Source organism: Elephas maximus, chromosome 1, assembly GCF_024166365.1.
Source record: "Elephas maximus indicus isolate mEleMax1 chromosome 1, mEleMax1 primary haplotype, whole genome shotgun sequence".
Taxonomy (NCBI): domain Eukaryota; kingdom Metazoa; phylum Chordata; class Mammalia; order Proboscidea; family Elephantidae; genus Elephas; species Elephas maximus.
In genome coordinates, this window is record NC_064819.1 from 62,383,953 (window position 1) to 62,405,934 (window position 21,982).

The window sequence follows — 21,982 nt, forward strand, 5'->3', positions numbered from 1 at the left end:
CCACAAATCAACTGGTTTTTGGTCATTAGGGTTCAATGCATCAAATTTATTCTTGAAATGATCTCAAAATTCAGGTGGGATATACTCCAGGTTGTACTTTGGCTCTTATAAGCTTGTTTTAATTTTCTTCAGCTTCAACTTGAACTTGCATGTGAGCAATTGATGGTCTGTTCTGCAGTAGGCCCGTGGCCTTGTTCTCACTGATAATTTTGAGGTTCTTCATTGTCTCTTTCCACAGATGTAGTCAATTTTATTCCTGTGTTTTCCATCCGGTGAGGTCCTCAAGTATAGTAGCCATTTATGTTGTTGAAAATAGGTATTTGCAATGAAGAAGCCGTTGGTCTTACAAAATTCTGTCATGTAATAGCCAGGGTTGTTTTTATCACCAAGGCCATAGTTTCCAACCACCAATCCTTCTTCTTTGTTTTCACTTTTAGCATTCCAATCACCAGTAATTATCAACACATCTTGACTGCATTGATCAATTTCAGACTGCAGAAGTTGGTAAAAATCTTCAATTCCTTCATCTTTAGTTAGTGGTTGGTGTGTAAATTTGAATAAAAGTTGTATTAACTGGTGTTCCTTGTAGACATATGGATATTATTTTATCACTGACAGCTTTGTATTTCTGGATAGATCTTGAAATGTTCTTTTTAATGACGAATGCTATGCCAGTACTCTTCAATGTGTCATTCCCGGCATGGCAGATCATCTGATGGTCTGATTCAAAATGGCCAATACTAGTCCATTTCAGCTCACTAATGCTTAGGATATCAATCTTTATCCATTCTATTTCATTTTCAACAACTTCAATTTTTTTTTGATTCATACTTTATACATTCCCTGTTCCGAATATTAATGGATATTTGCAGCTGTTTCTGCTCATTTTGAGTCATGCTATAACAGCAAATGGAAGTCCCAAAAGCTTTACTCCATTCATGTCATTAAGGTTGACTCTACTTTGAGGAGGCAGCTCTTCCCCAGTCATATTTGGAGTTTTTCCAATCTGAAGGGGTCATTTTCCTGCACTATATCAGATAATGTTCTGCTGCTATTCATAAGGTTTTCTCTGGCCACATTTTTCAGAAATAGATCCTCAGGTCCTTCTTCCTAGCCTTTCTTAGTCTGGAAGCTCCACTGAAACCTGTCCTCCCTGGGTAACCCTGCTAGTATTTGAAATACCAGTGGCATGATTTCCAGCATCACAGCAACACGCATGCCACCACGGTATGACAATCTGACAGACAAGGGGTCATAATTATCAGGACCAGGGCTTATCAAAGGACAGACCTGCCTGGTCTAGAGGGAACTGTGTATATCTTGGTGGGATCACTATTAACTCCCATACTGAAACATACCAGGGTTGAGAACTACAGAAAATGCCTATGTGTTAGTAGATAAAGCTTCCTAGGAAAAGCCAGGTGATGATTCATACACAGGTACTCCTGTTATCCTGGAGATGGGCACAGATAGCTGAATTTTCTTTTACCCATTACTTTCTTTTCATGTCCCTACTTGCCTGTTTCTCAGAGCTCAACATAAGGTGCTGTATATGAACAATGAAAGTAAAAGTGTGAGATATAGTCCCCAGCCTCAGTAAGTGGTCAGTACCTTTGCTGAAACAAAACCAATATACATGAAACAGAGAATAACAACAAACAGTGTATAATTGAGCAGTGAATTATGTGTTATGGACGTTGGAAAAAGAAGTTAATGTGGACTACTGTTATTGATGGGTGTGTGCCCCCCAAAAAGACAGGTAACCCCTGGTACCTGTGCACATGACCTTGTTTGAAAATAGTCTTAGAAGATTTTATCCGTTAAGCTAAAAGGAAGTCATAATGGAGTAGGGTAGGTTCTAATTCAACACAAGTGACTCCTTATAAAAGAGGAGAGGGGAGACAGACAGAGGAAGGATAGTCATTTGAAGATGCACCTTCAAGCTAAGGAACGCCTGGAGCTATCAGAAGCTGGGAGACAAAAGAAAAATTGTTCCCCTAGAGACTTCGGAAAGTCCGTGGATGGTGCAAAGGATTTACACGGACTACTAATCTAAAGGTAGGCCGTTCAAATCCCCTCAGTGGCAGTTTCAAAAGAAAGTCCTGGCAATTTGCTTCTGTAAAGATTCTACCCAAGAAGGCTGGACAATGAATAAGGAAGACCAAAGAAGAATTGATGCCTTTGAATTGTGGTATTGCCAAAGAATATTGAATATACCATGGATTGCCAGAAGAATGAACAAATCTGTCTTGGAGGAAGTACAGGCAGAATGCTCCTCAGAAGCAAGGATGCTGAGACTATGTCTCACATACTTGGGACATGTTATTAGGAGGGATCAGTACCTGGAGAAGGACATCATGCTTGGAGAAGTAGAGGGTCAGCAAAAAAGAGGAAGACTGTCAATGAAGTGGATTGACACAGTGGCTGCAACAATTGGTTCAAGCATAACAATGATTGTGAGGATGGTGCAGGACTGGGCAGTGTTTTGCTCTATTGTCCAGAAGGTTGCTATGAGTTGGAACTGACTTGACGACACCTAACAACAGCAACAACACTAAGCATAGGAGGCAATTGAAAACACCATGCCTTGGGTCAGGCACACCTTAGTCCTTAAAGTGACATCTTTGCTTTTTAACACTTTAAGAGGTCTTTTGCAGCAGATTTGCCCAATACAATGCTTTGTTTGATTTCTTTTGTTTTTTATTGTACTTTAGATGAAGGTTTACAGAACATACTAGTTTCTCATCAGTTAGTATACACGTTGTTCTACGACACTGGTTAATTACCCCATGACATGTCAACACTCTCCCTTCTCAATCCTGGGTTCCCTATTACCTACTTTCCTGTTCCCTCCTGCTTTCTAGTCCCTGCCCAAGAGCTGGTGTACCTTTTTAGTCTTGTTTTGTTCTATGGGCCCATTCATTCTCTGGTTGAAGGGTGAACCTCAAGAGTGACTTCCTTACTAAGCTGAAAGGCTGTCTGGGGGCCATACTCTCAGCGTTTCTCATCTCTGTCAGGACAGCAAGTCTGATATTTCTTTTTGAGTTACAATTTTGTTCTACATTTTTTTCCAGCTCTGTCCGGGACCCTCTACTGTGATCCCTGTCAGAGCAGTCAGTGGTGGTAGCCGGGTACCATCTAGTTGTACTGGACTCAGTCTGGTGGAGGCCATGGTATATGTGGTCGATTGGTCCTTTGGACTAATCTTTCCCTTGTATCTTTAGTTTTCTTCATTCTTTCTTGCTTCTGAAGGGGTGAGACCAGTGAAGTATCCTAGATGGCCGCTCACAGGCTTTTAAGACCCCAGGTGCTACTCACCAAAGTAGAATGTAGAATATTTTCTTTTTAAGCTATGTTATGCCAATTGAGCTAGATTTTCCCTGAGATCATGGTCCCCACAGCCCTAAGCCCAGCCATTTGTTCCCTCAGCGAGTTTGGATGTGTCTATGGAGCTACCATGACCTTGCCTCGTACTGGTTGTGCTGGCTTCCCCAGTATTGTATACTGTCATTGATTCATTTCTTGACTGCTGCTTCCATAGGTGTTGATTGTGGTTTCAAGTAAAATGAAATCCTTGACAACTTTAGTCCTTTCTCTGTTTATCATGATGTTGCTTATTGGCCCACTTGTGAGGATTTTTGTTTTCTTAACATTGAGTTGTAATCCATACTGAAGGCTGTAGTCTTTGATCTTCATCAGTAAGTGCTTTAAGTCCCCTTTGCTTTCAGCAAGCAAGGTTGTGTCATTTGCATATCGCAGGTTTTTAATGAGTCTTCCTCCAATCCCAAGGCCTGGTTCTTCTTTCTATAGTAGCTTCTCAGCTCTAGGGGAAGGCTTTCTCTCTGTGTTGGCTCTGGAGAAAGGCCCTTGTCTTTTCTGAGCTTCTGCTCCTGGGGAAGCTTCATGTGGCTTGGCATCTCTCCTCCCCCATCTCTGCTTGCTAGCTTGCTTGTTTAATCTCTTTTATATCTCAGAAGAAACTGACTCAAGATACACAGTACACTAATCCTATCTCATTAACATAACAAAGACAACCCATTCCCAAATTGGATTTCAACCACAGGCATAGAGCTAGGATTTACAACACATATTTTGCGGGACACAATTCAATCCATAACAGTGATAATGATCAAGATCCTTGGAATGAAGGTGTCAGGATGCAGAGATATCCAAAGGAAGGGTCTCATCTTGTTAACCATGTGGAAGAGGCAGGGAAAGTGGAAGGATAGGCATCAAAATCTGAAAGATTGCATCCTTTAATGTTACCTGGACTTGCCTAATGGCACCATATTGGTGATTCAGTGGTAGAATTCTCACCTTCCATGTGGGAGACCCAAGTCTGATTCCTAGACAATGCATTTCATATGCATCCACCGCCTGTCTATTAGTAGAGGCTTGCATGTTGCTATGATGCTGAACAGGTTTTGGCAGAACTTCCAGACTGAAACAGACTAGGAAGAAAAGTCTGGTGATGTACTTCCAAAAAAATTAGACAATGAAAACCCTATGGATCACCATGGTCATATCCCATTGTGCGTAGGGTCACCATAAGTCAAAAATGACTTGATGGCAGCTAACAACAACAACATATTGTGCTTGCTATGTGCCAGGGGCTATTTCATAAGCTTTAGAGACATATTAATACATTTAATCTTCTCAAATCAATTCTATGTGGTAAGTACTATTATTATCACCCCCATTTTACAGATAAGGAAACTGAATCACAGAGAAGTAGCTTGCTCAACATGTTATAGCTAGTGAATGGAAGTGATGGATTTGAGTCAAGATAGTCTAACTGGAGTCCATACAGTTAACTCCAAGCTACTTGGAAAACCCCAGCACATCACTGTGATGCTTTCCAATGTTTTGCTGCTTCCGGATGTGATGAGGTGAATGAGTTTTGCATGTGGGAAGGACACGAGTTTGGGGGACTAAAAGGTGAAATGTTATGAATCGAATTGTGTCCCCCCAAATATATGTTGTAAATCCTAATCTTTATATCTGTGGTTATAATTCCATTTGGGAATGAGTTTTCTTTGTTATGTTAATGAGATAGTATTAATACAGGATGTGTCTTAAGTCAATCTCTTCTGAGGTGTAAAAGAGATTAAACAAGCATGCAGCAGAACAGAGATGGGGGAAGACAGATGCCACACCACATGAAGATCACTAAGGAGCCAACCAATAGAAGCTGAAGGGACAAGGTCCTTCCCAGAGGCCGTCAGAGAGAGAAGGCCTTCCCCTAAAGCCAGTGCCCTGAATTTGGACTTCCAGCCTCCTAAACTGAGATAGAAAATCTCTGTTTGTTAAAACCACCCACTTGTGATATTTGTTATAACACCACTAGATAGCTAAGACACCACGCAAAGGAAAAACCAGATGAAGCTCTCTCAGACAGACTTATTGCAAGGGATCGTGTGCAGGAGGAATCCACAGATTACAGTTTCTCCTGAGTAACAAGTTGGGTAAAGAGGCCACTTTTACCATCTAGACACCCTACCAGTGACTATAGAGTCTGGTGTGGAGGTCATGCCTGTGAGAGGGATGGGTGACAGGGGAAGAAAAGATAATGGTGGCAGGAGGGATATGGAAGAGGGCCAGCAGGAAGGGATGCAAAGTGGGTTAATAATCTGGAAGGGGTTGGAAGGCAGGGTAGTGTTTTAGGCATCTTGGGCTCATAATTTTTCATTGAAATAAAATTCCCTGGCAACAAATAATTCTAGTATCTCGGGTCTTTCGTCTATGTGCAAATGCTAACACAAAGAACCACAATGAGTGTGGTTTCCAAATGTAGGCTACTAACCCAAACTGGGAAATCTTTTGTTGATTTAACCAATTCATGGATAAATTATTTTATTTTTTGGTGTTTTTTGGTGACGCCATGTTTTTTCCCTAATGGAATGGATACTGAATCATTGTTCGTAGTTTATTATTTGGGAAAAAATGGGGTGCCAAATGCCAGTTGGACATATCAGTCCCATGTTCCATGAAGCACATCACACACGTGGGACATATCAGTCCCATGGTGCATCATACTTCCTGGTTACACTTGAGCCATAAAATATCTTATTCAATTTTCCAAAAATACACATAAAATACTAAATAAACATTGCACTTGCTGCACATAATTGTTATCAGTTTGATTTAGAGTGGGCCGTATCAGTACCATGTTTCATGAAGCACACCACACACAGGAACGTATCAGTCCCATGGCCCAGGAAGTGCTTCACAAACTTCTGTCACCTCAAAAACAACTCATTTACTTGAATATTTCCTAATGCTCGTAATCATATGTCTTAGCTATTTAGTGCTGCTATAACAGAAATACCACAAATGGATGGCTTCAACAAACAGAAGTTTATTCTCTGATGGTCTAGTAGGCTAGAAGTCCAAATCCAGGGCATCAGCTCCAGGGGAAGCCTTTCCCTCTCTGCCAATTCTGGAGGAAGGTCCTTGCCATCGATCTTTCCCTGGACTAGGAGTTTCTCAGTGCAAGGACCCTGGTTCCAAAGGACACACTATGTATGCTCCCAATGCTTCTTTCATGGTGGTATGAGGTCCCCCTGTCTCTCTGCTCTCTCCTCTCTTTTATATCTCAAAAGAGATTGATATAGAACACAATCTAATCTTGTAGATTGAGTCCTGCTTTATTAACATTTTTTTTTTTTTTTACATAGCTGCCAATAATCCCACCTCATCAACATCATAGAGAAAGAGTTTACGACATGTAGGAAAATCACATTTGATGACAAAATGGTGGACAATCACACAATACTGGTAATCATGTCCTAATCAAATTGATACACATATTTTTGGGTGACACAATTCAATCCATAACATTGTACCTTCCCAATAACACAAAGGAAATAGTAAACAAACTTGCAAGCTCTATCTAACTCTTCCAAAGCCAAAAGACACAAAAATTTCACACAGTCACTCCTCCAGGAAGCACCCCTTCATACGAATGGCTCTCAACACTCAAAAAAAAAAATGTGGCGCAGACCAACTTCCTTGATTTTTAGGCAGTTTTACCAGTATCTGCCACAACACCAGAACATATTAAGTGGCTCAAATATCTGTCAATAAACCTCCAGGGGTAGAAAATGTAACACCAGCATATATATCCCACGGTGTGTGAAAGGGTTAAATTTCCATGACAGTGAGATTTGACGAGGGTATGTTTGTGAATCTTCGACAAGTTCACAAAGGCATAGTCTTTTTTTCTTCTAGAAATTTTTTATTCAATCAGCAGATATTAATATTGCAACCACTTTGGGGTAGGCACTCTGGTAGGTGCTGGGAGAACTAGATGAAGATAGGCCATCCCTTACTCAAGGATCTCACAGTCTAGTGAGCGGTCACATGAATATATGATCAATGACAAAGCAGTGATGGTGACAATAGGGTAAAAACCAGTTGCCTTCGAGTGACTCCATGGGTGTCAGAGTAGAACTGTGCTCTATATGGCTTTCAATGGCTGATTTTTCAAAAATAGATTGCCAGGCCTTTCTTCAGAGGCACCTCAGGGTAGACTTGAATCTCCAACCTTTCAGTTAGCAGCTGAGCACGTTAACCACTTGCACCATCTGATGGACTCCGACAATAGGGTACAAGGTGTTGAAAAAATGCAGAAAGGGAAAAACCTGGCTATTCCAGAAAGCTTCAGGGAGGAAGTGTTGCAGATTACACAGATAAGAGTCTGCCAGGTGGAAGAGAATGTGAAGGAAGGACATTCCTGGCAGAAGGGACAACTGGGCAAAGGTGTGAAAGTGTGAAACAGTGTGATGAATTTATAAAACAGTATTCTGAAGATGCTATTCATTACTGTCTTTTTCCCTTTATTCCCACTTAAAGACAGAAACAGGTCAGTGCTAGGTGGTGGGAAGGGGAGGGGATTGGTAACTTTCTGCTCATAAGCCCTGCTCATAATGTCCCTGGATTAAAAAACACAATGGAAAACTCTGGCTTTATCTATAATAGTCTGCTTTTTTTTTTTTTTTTTTTTCCTATCTTCTGAGTTGCTGCAGGGAATTTGCTCTTTTGTACCCATGAAACCAAGTTTGTTCCTGGGATGGAAATGGAACCAGCTCATTGTCTCCTATTTCCTTCAATGGAAAGTTTCTCCCTAATCTGATTACTATGGTATTATTAGACTCCATTATCATATCACCCTTTTTAGCATATAGATAGAATTTTTATTTTTTCCTTAATGCTTAAAATAATTTTTACCCTCTTAAACACCTTTTCAATGAATGTTACTCATTACTGGTGAGACGTATTCACCTCTGGCTTTTTTCAAAAGGCATAGTATGAAGAAGATAACAGGTTTTGACAAGTTATTAAAGGATGGTTAAGCCTACAGCTTTCATCGTAATTCCTGGCCAGAGCTGGGGGATATTTTATATTTATTTTGTTACATGTCACTTTATCATATAATCCCCCCGACCCACCACCACCACCAAGGAGCCCACTATGTGAGAGTTTCAGTGGCAATTCGTGGCTTGCAAGTTGCCTGAAAGAGATCAGAGAGTGTGTCAGAAACAAAGTAGAATTTGCCTCTCTTTCTGATCAGGATAAGCAGAAATGGAAAAGAACACTGAACCAAAAATAGTAGCACCATTTACTTTGACAGAATAGGAAACTAGCAGCTTCTGCTTGTGAGTTTTAGGATCTTGAGCAAGCAACACCTCTGTGACTCCTTCTACTCATCCATCAAACAGAAATGATGATAGAGATGTAAATGCATTTGCCTGAACAGAGTCCAGAATTAGTACACTGTTGAGTTCAATTTGTACAGCACTGAATTCTACCAAAAGAAAGGCCTAAAATAATTGAGTGGTCCACCAGCCAAATGGCAGAGATTGCCTTGGGGGTTAATAAAATTCTATTTACAGCCAGAGCTCTGGAGCCACATTTGCAATTGCCTCCTGGCCAAAAGAAATGCATGATTATTGTACACACTATTTACAGTACAACTTCATAGAACATTCTAACAAAGAAATGAACACCCTAGAATAGTAAGATGCTATGTGGGAAGGCAGAAAAAAATCACGTTTTGGAGCTCAAAAATATGGTTCCTAATCTCCACTTGGCTTCTGTGTGACTCCACACCAACTACTGTTGAAGTCAGTAGTTCTCAATTTTTTTTTGCACAGGCACCCCATCTGCAAAGGGGAGCAAACCAGCCACTTGTCCAGGAATTGTGGGGAGAACTCTGGAGCCACCTCTCGTTATCATAACATACATTTTAAATATTCTCGCTTATCATGAAAACCTATTTGAATTTTGTGTTCTAATCCATCTCACATGTGTTCTTGATTTCAAAGTAAAAATGTTTTCAAATAGTTTAAACAGAGAAGAAAATATTCTTGATGGTTACGAGAGTGGGGAGGGAGGGAAGGAGAGGGGTATTCACTAATTGGATAGTGGGCAAGAACTATTTTAGGTGAAGAGAAAGACAACACACAATACAGAAGAGGTCAGCACGACTGAACCAAACAAAAAGCAAAGAAGTTTCCTGAATAAACTGAATGCTTTGAAGGCCAGCACAGTAGGGGCGGGGGTTTGGGGACCATGGTTTCAGGGGACATCTAGGTGAACTGGCATCATAAAATTTATTAAGAAAACATTCTGCATCCCACTTTGGAGAGTGGCATCTGGGGTCTTAAATGCTGGCAAGCAGCCATCTAAGATGCGTCAATTGGTCTCAATCCACCTGGAGCAAAGGAGAATGAAGAACACCAAAGACACAATGTTTTATGACCCCAAGAAACAGAAAGGGCCACATTAAGCAGAGACTACATCATCCTGAGACCAGAAGAACTAGATGGTGCCCGGCTACAACCAATGACTGCCCTGACAGGGAACATAACAGAGAACCCCTGAGGGAGCAGGAGAGCAGTGGGATGCAGACCACAAATTCTCATAAAAAGACCAGACTTAATGGTCTGAGACGAGAAGGACCCCAGAGGTCATGGTCCCCAGACTTTCTGTTAGCCCAAGACAGGAACCATTCCCAAAGCCAACTCTTCAGACAGGGATTGGACTGGACTATGGGATAGAAAATGACACTGGTGAAGAGCGAGGTTCTTGGATCAAGTAGACACATGAGACTATGTGGGCAGCTCCTGTTTGGATGGGAGATGAGAGGGCAGAGGGGGCCAGAAGCTGGCTGAATGGACATGAAAATAGAGAGTGGAAAGAAGGAGTGTGCTGTCTCATTAGCGGGAGAGCAACTAGGAGTGTATAGCAAGGTGTACATAATTTTTTTATGAGAGACTGACTTAATTAGTAAACTTTCACTTAAAGCACAATAAATTTTTTTTTAAATGTTTTCAATTAATTAGTGGCATGTAAAATTTACTGTTCATCAGTTGTGTCATGCTTATTCAGTGGCCTTGAGTAGCCACTGGTCATTGCTATGTATCTCTGGGCGGGGGGGCGGGGGTAGATATACTCCAATTTGAAAAGTTCTAACCTATGTGATCTCTCAACTGAGAGAATTGATATCACTATAAATTCATGGTCCCCTGCCTCAAGCGAACACCCAACATGCCCCTAGTCCCCAATGACTAATTCATAATGTCCCCACACTCAAAGTTCTAACTCCCCCTTCCTAACCATCCTTCTGAACAAATGATTCTTTTTCACCCATAAAAGAGAAAAGCGAATACATCAGATGGGAAATTTCTCATCTTCCCTCTACAGAATTTACCCACCTACTTGCACCTGTACCTGTACCAGTCCTCTCTTCCATCTTCTTGTTATCACATACAAAGGGACTGTCCTTTTTCAAAGGTGTTGTGGTCCCCACTCCCTCTTACCTTCCCAGGGACCATACTCTGGGTTATCTTCTGCTTCTTTACTTCCCATTTTCAAATGGATTCTTCCCTTTGGTATCAAATATGTTTTAGAACCTTCCATCCCCAAAAGAAGCAATAGAAAATAAACAATCCTGAGAATTGACTTACAAGACAGTCCAAGATGGCAGAGCAGTCAGATGCTTCATGACATTCCTCTTACAACAAAGAGCCAAGGAAACAAGTGAACTGGATATAGATGACAACTTCGGAACCCTGAGCATCAATAACAAGGCTGAAGAATTGGACCAAGCACCAAGTGGAAGGAGAAACAGTATAAAAACCATGCACATGGAAAGTTATGGATCACTGGTGCCTTGCTAGCCAAACCTGTACAGCATGGGCATATTTAGACAAAGCAAGCAGCCTTCCCAGTCAAAACCCCCATCAACTGGTACAGCCAAGCAGGAGTGACTCTGAACTCCCATCCAGTGTCAGGCAGGAGTACTTCCTGCACTATAAAAGTTAAGTGTACACATCCCACCACACACACCCCAGCCCCCTGTGCCACAGGTCCACAGGCCTGTGGTGGCTCCCTACCCTCCTTACCCATCCATCCTCCCCGCAATCAATTGCAGTCTGGTGGCAATCACCACTTTTCTGCTCCCTAAGCCAGGAGCCCACAGACTGGATGTGCCTGCTCCTTCACTCAGCCACTCATGCTGCAGGCCCACAGATGTGCTGTGCCTCCTATGATACTAGCAGTGCTCCCACCCACTCCAGCCACTCAGCTGGGGCACACTGTCCTGTAATACTTCCTACAGCACTGGTGGAGCCTCCCACCCCTCCAGCCACTCATGCCCATGGTTCTGCAGTGCCTTCAACAGTGCTGGCAGAGCTTCCCACCCACTTTAGCTACCTGCACTGAAGCCCTGAGGGCCAGAGTTGTCTCCCACTCCCTCTAGCCATCCACACTGGGGCTGTGAGTGCCAGGGGTGACTCCCACTCCCTCCAGCTACCCATACTGGGGCTTTGAGTGCCAAAGGTGCCTTCCACTCCCTCCAGCCACCTGTGCCAGGGACCCCAGGACTGGCTACGCAATCTCTCCTGTGATGTGCTCTAATAGACAGAGGCACACCCTCTAACTGGGCATCCATGGACAGGTGACATCCCCCCTGGCTTGCCCCCCCCACATACACTTCTCTCACAACCAGAGTCTTGTTTCTGCTCCAAACACCCCCATGCAGCCCTACACACCTGGGACCATTAGTAAGAGATTCCATACCACCCACCTGGTGACTGACAACCTGGGCACCCACAGTCCAACCATCCAGCAATCAGCAGAGTGCACACAACACCCAGCCCAGTGACCAGGGAGAATGCCCTCTGCACCCAAGGCCGGGTGACTGGCCAGACAGACACATCACCTCACCAGAAATGCCACCTACATCCTCAGCAGCCCAACAAGACCAGTGAACAGAGACCCACACTCACACCCTCAGCTGCTGCCCTCATCCACCTGGAGACAGGAGGTGAGAGCTTTAATGCAGCCAGATTAGTGGCCAGAGTAGCACACATGCCCAACCTACTCAGATATATCAAAACAAACAAACAAAAAATTCAGAATGCAGCAAACAAACATACAATAGATAAATAAATATAATAACTTCTTGATGCCTCAGAGACAACAGACAATATCAAATCACATAAAGAAGGAGGATAAAATGGCTCTGACAAGTGACCAAAATAAAGAACCAGAAAACCTTACAGAGGAAAAAATGGCAATGGAGCTACCTGATAAGGAATTCAAAATTGTAATATACAGGGCTCTCCAAAAGATCATGAAAGATATCAAGGTATACACAGACAAAACCAAGGAAAACACAGAAAAAAACAGAAGAATTCAGGAAAATAATACAAGTATAAATCAACAAAATAAATAATTAGAAGCCATACAAAAACAACTAGATATCTAAAATATTAACATAAAATTTCAGAAATAGACGACTCAATAGAAGGATATAGGAGCAGAATTGAAACAATGGAAGACAGAATCAGCAAATTTGAAAACAAATCCCTTGACACCAATTTGTTTTAGGAAAAAAAAATGAAGAAAGTCTAAGAATTATGTAGGATACTATCAAGAGGAAATATTTGCACATGATCAGATTTCCAGAAAGGGTGGAGGCAATGTAAAACACAGAGGGAAATGTTGAAGATTTGCTGGCAGAAAGCTTTCCTAATATCATGAAAGATGAGAAGATATCCATCCAAGAAGCTCAACAAACTCCATACAGGATTAAAAAAATAGACCCCCCAAAGAGTCACCAAGACATATCATAATTAAAGTTTCTAAAATCAAAGACAGAATCCTGAGAGCAGCTAGAGAAAAATGAAAAGTCACCTACAAATGGGAACCAGTAAGACTAAACTTTGATTACTCAGCAGAAACTATGCAGGCAAGAAGGCAATGGGATGACACGTATAAAACCTCGAAAGAAAAAAACTGCCAAGCAAAAATTAAATATCCTGCAAAATTGTCTCTCAAATATGATACTGAAATTAAAACATTTCCAGATAAACAGAAATTAAGGGAATTTGTAAAAACTAGACCAAATTTACAGGAAATATTAAAGGGAGTCCCTTGACTAAAGAACTAACAACTTTAGACAACAACATGAGATTAGGACACAGGACAGCATCAGACAGATACCAACCCAGATAAAGAATTCTCAAAAATAAATCAAAGCTAAAAGACAGAAAACAGGGAACCAAAGACATCAATCTGTAACTACAATGTTAAAACAAAAAAAAGAGGGAATCACAGTGTAGTTACAGAATTTTCATATGGAGAATAGGTCAAGGTAATATCAAGAAATAAAAGACTGCTTTAAACTTAGGAAAATAAAGGTAAATTTCAAGGTAACCACAAAGAAATTTAACAACCCTACTCATCAAGATAAAAAAGAAAAACATAAAGGCTCAGTAAACACAAAATCAACAACAATGAAAGAAATGAAAAGAAGAGCCTCAAACAAAAAAGAACTCAGCGCAGATAATTAAGTGGAACAAAACAAAGTACAACAAAATGACAGCTGTAAAATCATACCTATCTATAATCACACTGACTGTAACTGGTTTAAATGCACCAGTAAAGAGTCAGGGAGTGGTAGAATGGATTAAAAAAAAAAAAAGAGAGCCATCAATATACTGACTAAAAGAGACACACCTTAGACACAAAGATGTAAAAAAAAATAATCTGAAAGGATGGAAAAAATATATCAAGAAAACAATAACCAAGAAAGAGCAGGAGTGGCAATATTAATTTCTGATAAAATAGCTTTTAAGGCAAAATTCACTATAAAAGATAAGGGAAGACATTATAATGATTAAAGGGACAATCCACCATGATGACATTACCATAATAAATATCTATACACCAAAAGATAGGCTTCCAAAATACATAAAACAAACTCTAATGGCATTGAAAAGAGAAATATAGAGTTCTACAACAATAGTAGAAGACTTTAACACACCACTTTTGGTGAAGGACAGAACATCTGGAAAGAAACTCAACAAAGATACAGAAAATCTAAATGCTACACTCAACCAACCTAACTTCACAGACATACACAGAACACTCCACCCAATGGCACCAAAGAATATACTCATTTCCAGTACACATGGAATATTTTTTAGAATAGACCACATTTTAGGTTACAAAGAAGTCTTAACAAAATCCAAAACACTGAAATAATACAAAGCATATTCTCTGTTCACAACTCCATGAAAGTAGAAATCAAAACAGGAATAAAAAACAAAAACCAAACTCATTGCTGTTGAGTTGATTCCAACTGATAGCAATCCTATAGGATAGAGTAGAATTTCCCCATAGGGTTTTCAAGGATCGCCTGATGGATTCAAACTGTTGATCTTTTGGTTAGCAGGAATAGCAAGGGAAAGAAAAAAAAAAAATCAAATACATAGAAACTGAATAACACTTTGCTTAAAAACCACTGGATAATAGAAGAAATCAAAGATGGAATTTAAAAAATTCCTAGAATCTAATAAGAATGAAAACACATCTTACTAAAATCTTTGTGACACAGGAAAAGCAGCACTCAGAGGTCAATTTAGAGCAATAAACACATACATCAAAAAAGAAGAAAGGGCAAAAATCAAAACATTAACTCTACAATTTGAACAAACAGAAAGAGAGCAGCAAAAGAAGCTCACAATCACCAAAGGAAGGAAATAATAAAGATTAGAGTAGAAATAAATGAAGTAGAGAAGAGGAAAACAATAGAATCAACAAGACCAGAAGTTGGTTCTTTGAAAGGATCAACAAAATCGACAAACCTTTGGCGAAACTGACAAAAGAAAAGCAGGAGAGGATACAAATAATCCAAGTAAGAAATGAAATGGGGGACATTACAACAGAACCAACTGAAATAAAAGGATCATAACAGGATACTACAAAAAATACATACTCCAGCAAATTTGAAAACCTAGAGGAAATGGACAAATTTCTAGAAGCACACTATCTACCTAAACTAACACACAAACTGAGGTAGAAAAACTCAACAGACGCATAATAAAAGAAGAGATTGAAGAGTTAATAAAATAAAACTCCCAACATAAAAAGCACCACCCCAGACAGCTTCACTAGAGAATTCTACCAAGCATTCAGAAAAGAGCTCACACCAATACTACTTAAATTGTTTCAGACTAAAGAAAAGGAAGGAATACCCCCAAATTCATTCTATGAAGCCAACATAACCCTGATACCAAAGCCAGGCAAAGACACTACAAAAAAAAGAAAATATCAGAACAGTATCTCTCATGAATACAGACACAAAAATTCTCAACAAAATTCTAGCCAATAGAATTCAACAACATATCAAAAAAATAATACATCACAACCAAGTGGGATTCACATCAGGTATGCAAGGATTTTTCAACATTAGAAAATTAATCAACATAATCCACCACATAAATAAAACAAAATAATCACATAATCATCTCAATTGATGCTAAAAACGCATTTGATAAAGTCCAACACCCATTCCTGATTAAAAAAAAAAAAAAACTCTCAGCAAAATTGGACTAGAAGGGAAATTCCTCAACATAATAAAGGGCATTTGTACAAAACCAATAGCCAACATTATTCTCAACAGAGAGAGACTGAAAGCATTCCCTTTGAGAACAGGAGCCAGACAAAGATGCCCCTTATTACTACTCTTATTCGTCATTGTGCTGGAAGTCCTAGCTACAGCAATAAAGCAAGAAAAAGAAATAAAGGGCACACAAATTGGAATGGAAGACGTGAAACTATCCCTATTCACAGTTGATATGATTCTATACATAGAAAACCCCAAAGATTCCACAAGAAAGCTGCTGGAACTAATAGAAGGGTTCAGTGAAGTAGCAGAATACAAGACCAACATACAAATATCAGTTGGATTCCTCTACGCCAACAAAGAGAACTTCAAAAAGGAAATCAGGAAAACAATACCATTTACAATATCCACCCAAAAGATAAAATAAAAATACTTAGAATAAATTTAACCAGGGACGTAAAAAGACTATACAAAGAAATCACCATACACAAAAAAAACTCAAAATGGATCAAAGGCCAAAATAATAAACATAAAACTATAAAGATCATAGAAGAAAAAATAGGAACAACGCTAAAAATCAAAACAAAACCTGTTGCTGCTGAGTCGATTCCAACTCATAGCGACCCTATAGGACAGAGCAGAATTGCCCCATAGAGTTTCCAAGGAGCACCTGGTGGATTCGAATGGCTGAACTTTTGGTTAGCAGCTGTAGCTCTTAACCACTACACCACCAGTGTTTCCATCTTAGTTATCTAGTCCTGCTATAACAGAAATACCACAAATGGATGGCTTCAACGGAAATTTATCCTCTCTCAGTCTAGGAAGCTAGAAGTCCAAATTCAGGGTGCCAGCTCTACGGGAAGGCTTTCTGTCAGTTCTGGGAGAAGATCCTTGTCCTCAATCTTCCCCTAGTCTAGGAGCTTCTCAGCACAGGGACCATGGGTCCAAAGGATGTGCTTCACTCCTGGCGTTTTCTTGATAACATAAGGTCCCTATGCTATCTTCTCTGCTCACTTCTCTCTCTTTTATCTCTTGTAAGATAAAAGGTGATGCAGGCCACATCCCAAGGAAACTCCCTTTACATCAGATCAGGGCTGCAACCTGAGAAAGGGTATTGCATTCACCCTAAACCTTTTTAACGTAACCTAATCTTGCCTCATTAACTGCAGGCAGAAATTAGAGTTTATAACACAGGAAAATTACATCAAACCACAAAATGGAGGACAACCACAAATTACTGGAAATCATGGCCTGTTCATGTTGACACATATTTTGGGGGGCTCACAATTCAATCCATAACATCGTCTTAAAAAAAAAGAAATAACCCTCCCTTTGACCCCACATTCCTTGTTGGCTAACCACACTCTCCATATCCCCATTCAGAGCCAAAGTTGTTCGAAGCTGTCTCTCATGTAGTCTCCATTTCCTCAAGTCCTCTTCATTTTTAAAATTATATTCACATTTTTGATTGACGTGATACATGCACATAGTTTTAAATTTTTGAATACCACAAAAAGTGAATATTGAAAAAAAGTAGTCCTGAATCCTGCTGCCCAAGGACGCTTTAATTATTTTAGCATTTTCTTGGGATATTTATATTCCTATTTCCAAGTAATATTCTGGAGTGTAACTAGACACACACTATGTAATCTGTGACTTAAATTTTTTGCTCCATATTATGTGTGTGAGAGACATCCATGTTGATTCCTGTAGCTGGTTACTTTCATTACTGTGTAACATTCTGTTCAATGACTATACCACAGTTTATATCTCAGTTCTCCTCAGACTGGCCATCTGGACTGTTTCTAGACTTTTGCTGTTATAAACAACGTTACTATGAACATTCTTATACACATTTTGGGGGGATAGAGACAAGATTTTCACTATATTCCCAGACACGGAAAAGGAGGATGACGAGATATGTGCATTCTCACATTCTCCAGCTAATGTCAAATGATTTTCCAAAGTAGTTGTAACAGGATACAAGATCAACATACAAATATGTTCTACTTCTACTTCCACTACGAGACCGAAAGTGCTCCAGGGAAAGTGGTCAATAACCTCCATATTGCCTAATCAGGCCTTACCGTAAAAAGTTTCTGTTGCTCCCTATCCCTACCAACATTTGGCATTTTTAAACTTTAAATTTTTTTTTTGCTCATCTGCTGGGGGTGTAATGGGATCTTATTTCCAATTGAATTCACATTTCTCTGATTTTTAATGATGCTTCACATTTTTTCATTTGTTTATTGGCCATTTGTGTTTCCTTTGCTGTGAAGTGCCAATTCAAGACTTTTGCCTGCTTCTCTTGTGTTTCTTTTTCCTAATTGATGTTTCAAAGGTCTTTATATATTCTAGATACTAATCTTTTCTCAGATATTTATTTTCCCCATAATGTCTTCCAGATTGTGGCTTGTTTTTTCACTTTCATTATGAAACAAAAGTTGTTAATGTTAACGTTAAAGTTGTTAAATTTATCAACCTTACCTTTTATTTTTTGTCCGTTTTTGGGCATTATTTATTTCTTACTCTAAAATCATGAGAGAAAATATCCAAATTTTCTCCTAAAAGTTTTAAAGTTTTTACACTTTACATGTAAGTCCTTACTGCATCTATGATTTATTTTTGAGTATCATATGCACAAGGAGCCCTAGTGGCACAGTGGGTAAGTGCTCAGCTGCTAACTGAAAGGTCTAAACCCACCAGCCACTCTGAGGGAAAAAGACATGGCAGTCTGCTTCTGTAAAGATTGCAGCCTTGGAAACCCTATGGGGCAGTTCTCCTCTGTCCTATAGGGTCGCTATGAGTTGGAATTGACTCAACGGCAATGGTTTGGGTTTTTTGTTTGTTTATTGTATGCCCATTTATTCTTTAACCCCTCGCATCTGGCTTCTACTTTTCTTAGCTTCCATGAAACCATATTCTTTTAGTTTGTCCTCTACATATCTGGTTGGTCCTTCTCAGTCCCTTTTTTATGTATCCATTTCCTGCCTGACGTCTAAATTCTGGAGTCCTCCTGGGATCACTTCTTGGCCTTCTTTTCTTCTCTTTCTACACTGTTTCCCCAGGCAATATCATCTACTCTCAGTTTATATCCTGATAATCCCTCAAATTGAGTCTCTAGATCATGTCTTCCTTTTGAGACACAATGCCTACCTAGAATTCCATGGGGCTATCTCCCTGACATCTCTTAGTTTTCATGTCTAACACTGAACTCTTGATCTGTTCCTTCTCCCGTCTTCCCCAATTCAGTGAATGTTACCTCCATCCACCCTGTCAGATGCCATATAAATGGGGGGGGGGGAGGGTTGTCATTCTTGACACTTTCCTCTCTCTTAACCCCCAACATCCAATACAAGTCTTACCTAAACCCCAAAAAATCCTGCTGACTTTAAATGGATTCCAACTCATAGCACCCCATTGGACAGAGTAAAACTGTCCCATAGGGTTTCACAGCTGTAAATACGGAAGCAGATTGCCACATCTTTCTCCCACCAAGTAGCTGATGGGTTCAAACCATCGACCTCTCTGTTAGCAGCTGAGAGTTTTAAACAGTGACCCACAGGGCTCCTCTTATCTAGCCTCACTCAAAATACACTTGGAATCTCTTCACTTCTCTCTGTTCCTTGTTTATCATCTGATGCCTGTAACAGCCTCCTAATAATTTCCTGTGCTTTAATTCTTGCTCTTTTCCAATTTGTTCCCTAAATGGAAGCCAGACCGATCTTACAAACATATAAATTGTACCTATTTCACTTCTCTGTATAAAACCCTGCAAAATAGATAATTGCATTTAGGGTGAAATCCCAAATCCTTGATATGGCCTAGAGGGCACCTTGCATTAAATGGCTGCAGTCTCTCTTTCCCCCTACGATCTAATACGCCTTATGCCTGCCTGGAACTCTCTTCTCCAAGGCTTATTGTTTGCTGACAGGTTAACTGTCGGTGTCTTAGAGAGACTTTCCCTGGCCACCCCCATCCCCCACCCATTATATGCTCTCACAGTACCTTGCACTTTCCTTTATATCACTAATAAATCTGTGGCAAGATTTTTTTTAAAATTAACTCATTTTCTCTATCCCTACTAGTCCTGAGCTCCTTAGGGGCTGGGACCATAGTATCATTATTATTAGAATAGTAATAATATTAACAATAGTAATACTATTTTTCTATTGCTCATACTAATAATATTACTAGAAATAATAGTAATAATAATATTACTATTGTTCCCCCAGTACAATCGAGGCTTAGTGTGTCGCCTAGCCCATATTAACCAGTTGCTGTCGAGTTGACTCCAGCTCATGATGACCCACATGTGTCCAAGTAGAACTGTAAGCCACCAGAGTTTCAATGACTGATTTTTCAAAGTAGATCATCAGGCCTTTTTTCCTAGGTACCTCTGGGTGGACTTGAACCTCCAACCTTTTGGTTAACAGCAGAGTGAATAAGCAAGCCATTTGTACCACGTGGGGAATTCATATGAGAAATGCAATAAACATGAGTTAAAGCGCGAGGGCACACAGAAGAGGTGATGCCCCTTTACTCAATGAAAAGACCACAGTCTTGTGGAGTTCTCAGTAGATGGGAACTCAGGGTAGCCGGTCCTGGTTCTCAGAGAATGATGCTGGGAAACTCATTTGCGACTCTCTATTCCACATTTTCCTTATCTGGAAGCTTCCTCTTTCCCTGTTCCTGTCCATTCCTCCTCCCCACCCCCGTGGTTCCTGTCATACTCTCTTCAAGGCTAGGGTTGCCTTCTAAGCTTAGGGGAAGAAAGTGGATAGGGAATAAGTTTCCCCATGGAAGCCTGCCCAACTGTATATGCTGCATGCACTCTTACTGTTAGTTTAAAGCTTATATGTAATTAGTGTATTAGTACTTAATTGTATAGTGGAATATTAGTAGGACAAAATCCATTCACCTAAGATTATTCTTGTAGGTGATTTGGACAAAATAAAAAGTGACATAATAAAGGCAAGCTTATTAGTATTCCAGCATCACTGTGGTATTATTGCCCCCTGGTGGCTACATTAATTACTTAGCCCTGCACAGCCTGGAGATTTTGCTGTAGCAAGGGTCCACAAACTTTCCCAGTGGGTCACGGGGTCCACTTTCTCCAAGCGAAGCTAGAGACAAAATGGCGGAGAGTATTTGCTTGATAAACGCCACAACATGGATAAACCTTGAAAACATTATGCTGAGTGAAATAAGTCAATCACAAATGGACAAATATTGTATCATCTCACTCATATGTGTCTGGAATAGACAAATGTATAGAGGTTAGAGTTCAGTAGTAGTTACCAGGGGTGGGAGGGATGGGGAAAGGGGGGGATCATTGTTTAGAGAGAATTGAGTTTTTGTTTATGGGGATGGGAAATGTAGCAACAGATATTGGTGATGGTTGTACAAACCAAAACAAACCAAACCCATTGCTATTGAGTGGATTCTGACTCATAGCGACCCTATAGGACAGAGTAGAACTGTCTACATAGGGTTTCCAAGGAGCAGCTGGTGGTTTCAAACTGCCAACCGTTTGGTAAGCAACCAAATGCTTAACCACTTGCACCACCAGGGCTCCACCTAAAAGCTCTTTGCCTGGGAGTCAATTCTGACTCACAGCGACCCTATAGGACAGAGTAGAGCTGCCCCATAGGGTTTCCAAGGAGCAGCTGGTGAATTCGAACTGTTGACCTTTTAGTTAGCAGTCATAGCTCTTAACCATTATGCCACCAGTGTCTTCACAACATAATTGATATAATTGATTTTACTGAATTGTACATGTGAAAGATGTTGAATTGGTAAATGTGTTCTCTATATTTTTACAATAAAAAAAAGCTACCAATAAAAAAAAAGTCTGTGTTGGCCCCACCCTCACCTTTTCCTTAGTGCAACCCTCTCTGACCCTTTTATTCCCCCCCCGCCACCAAGAGACGACTGTCCCCTCTTGCCTGGCAACCGCCAGAGCCACAAAGCCTTCTGGGACCTCCATTTTAGATTTAGACAACACCTGTTCAATATTCATTCTGCTAGGAGCTAGCATTTCCATGTACTTAGACTTTCAGG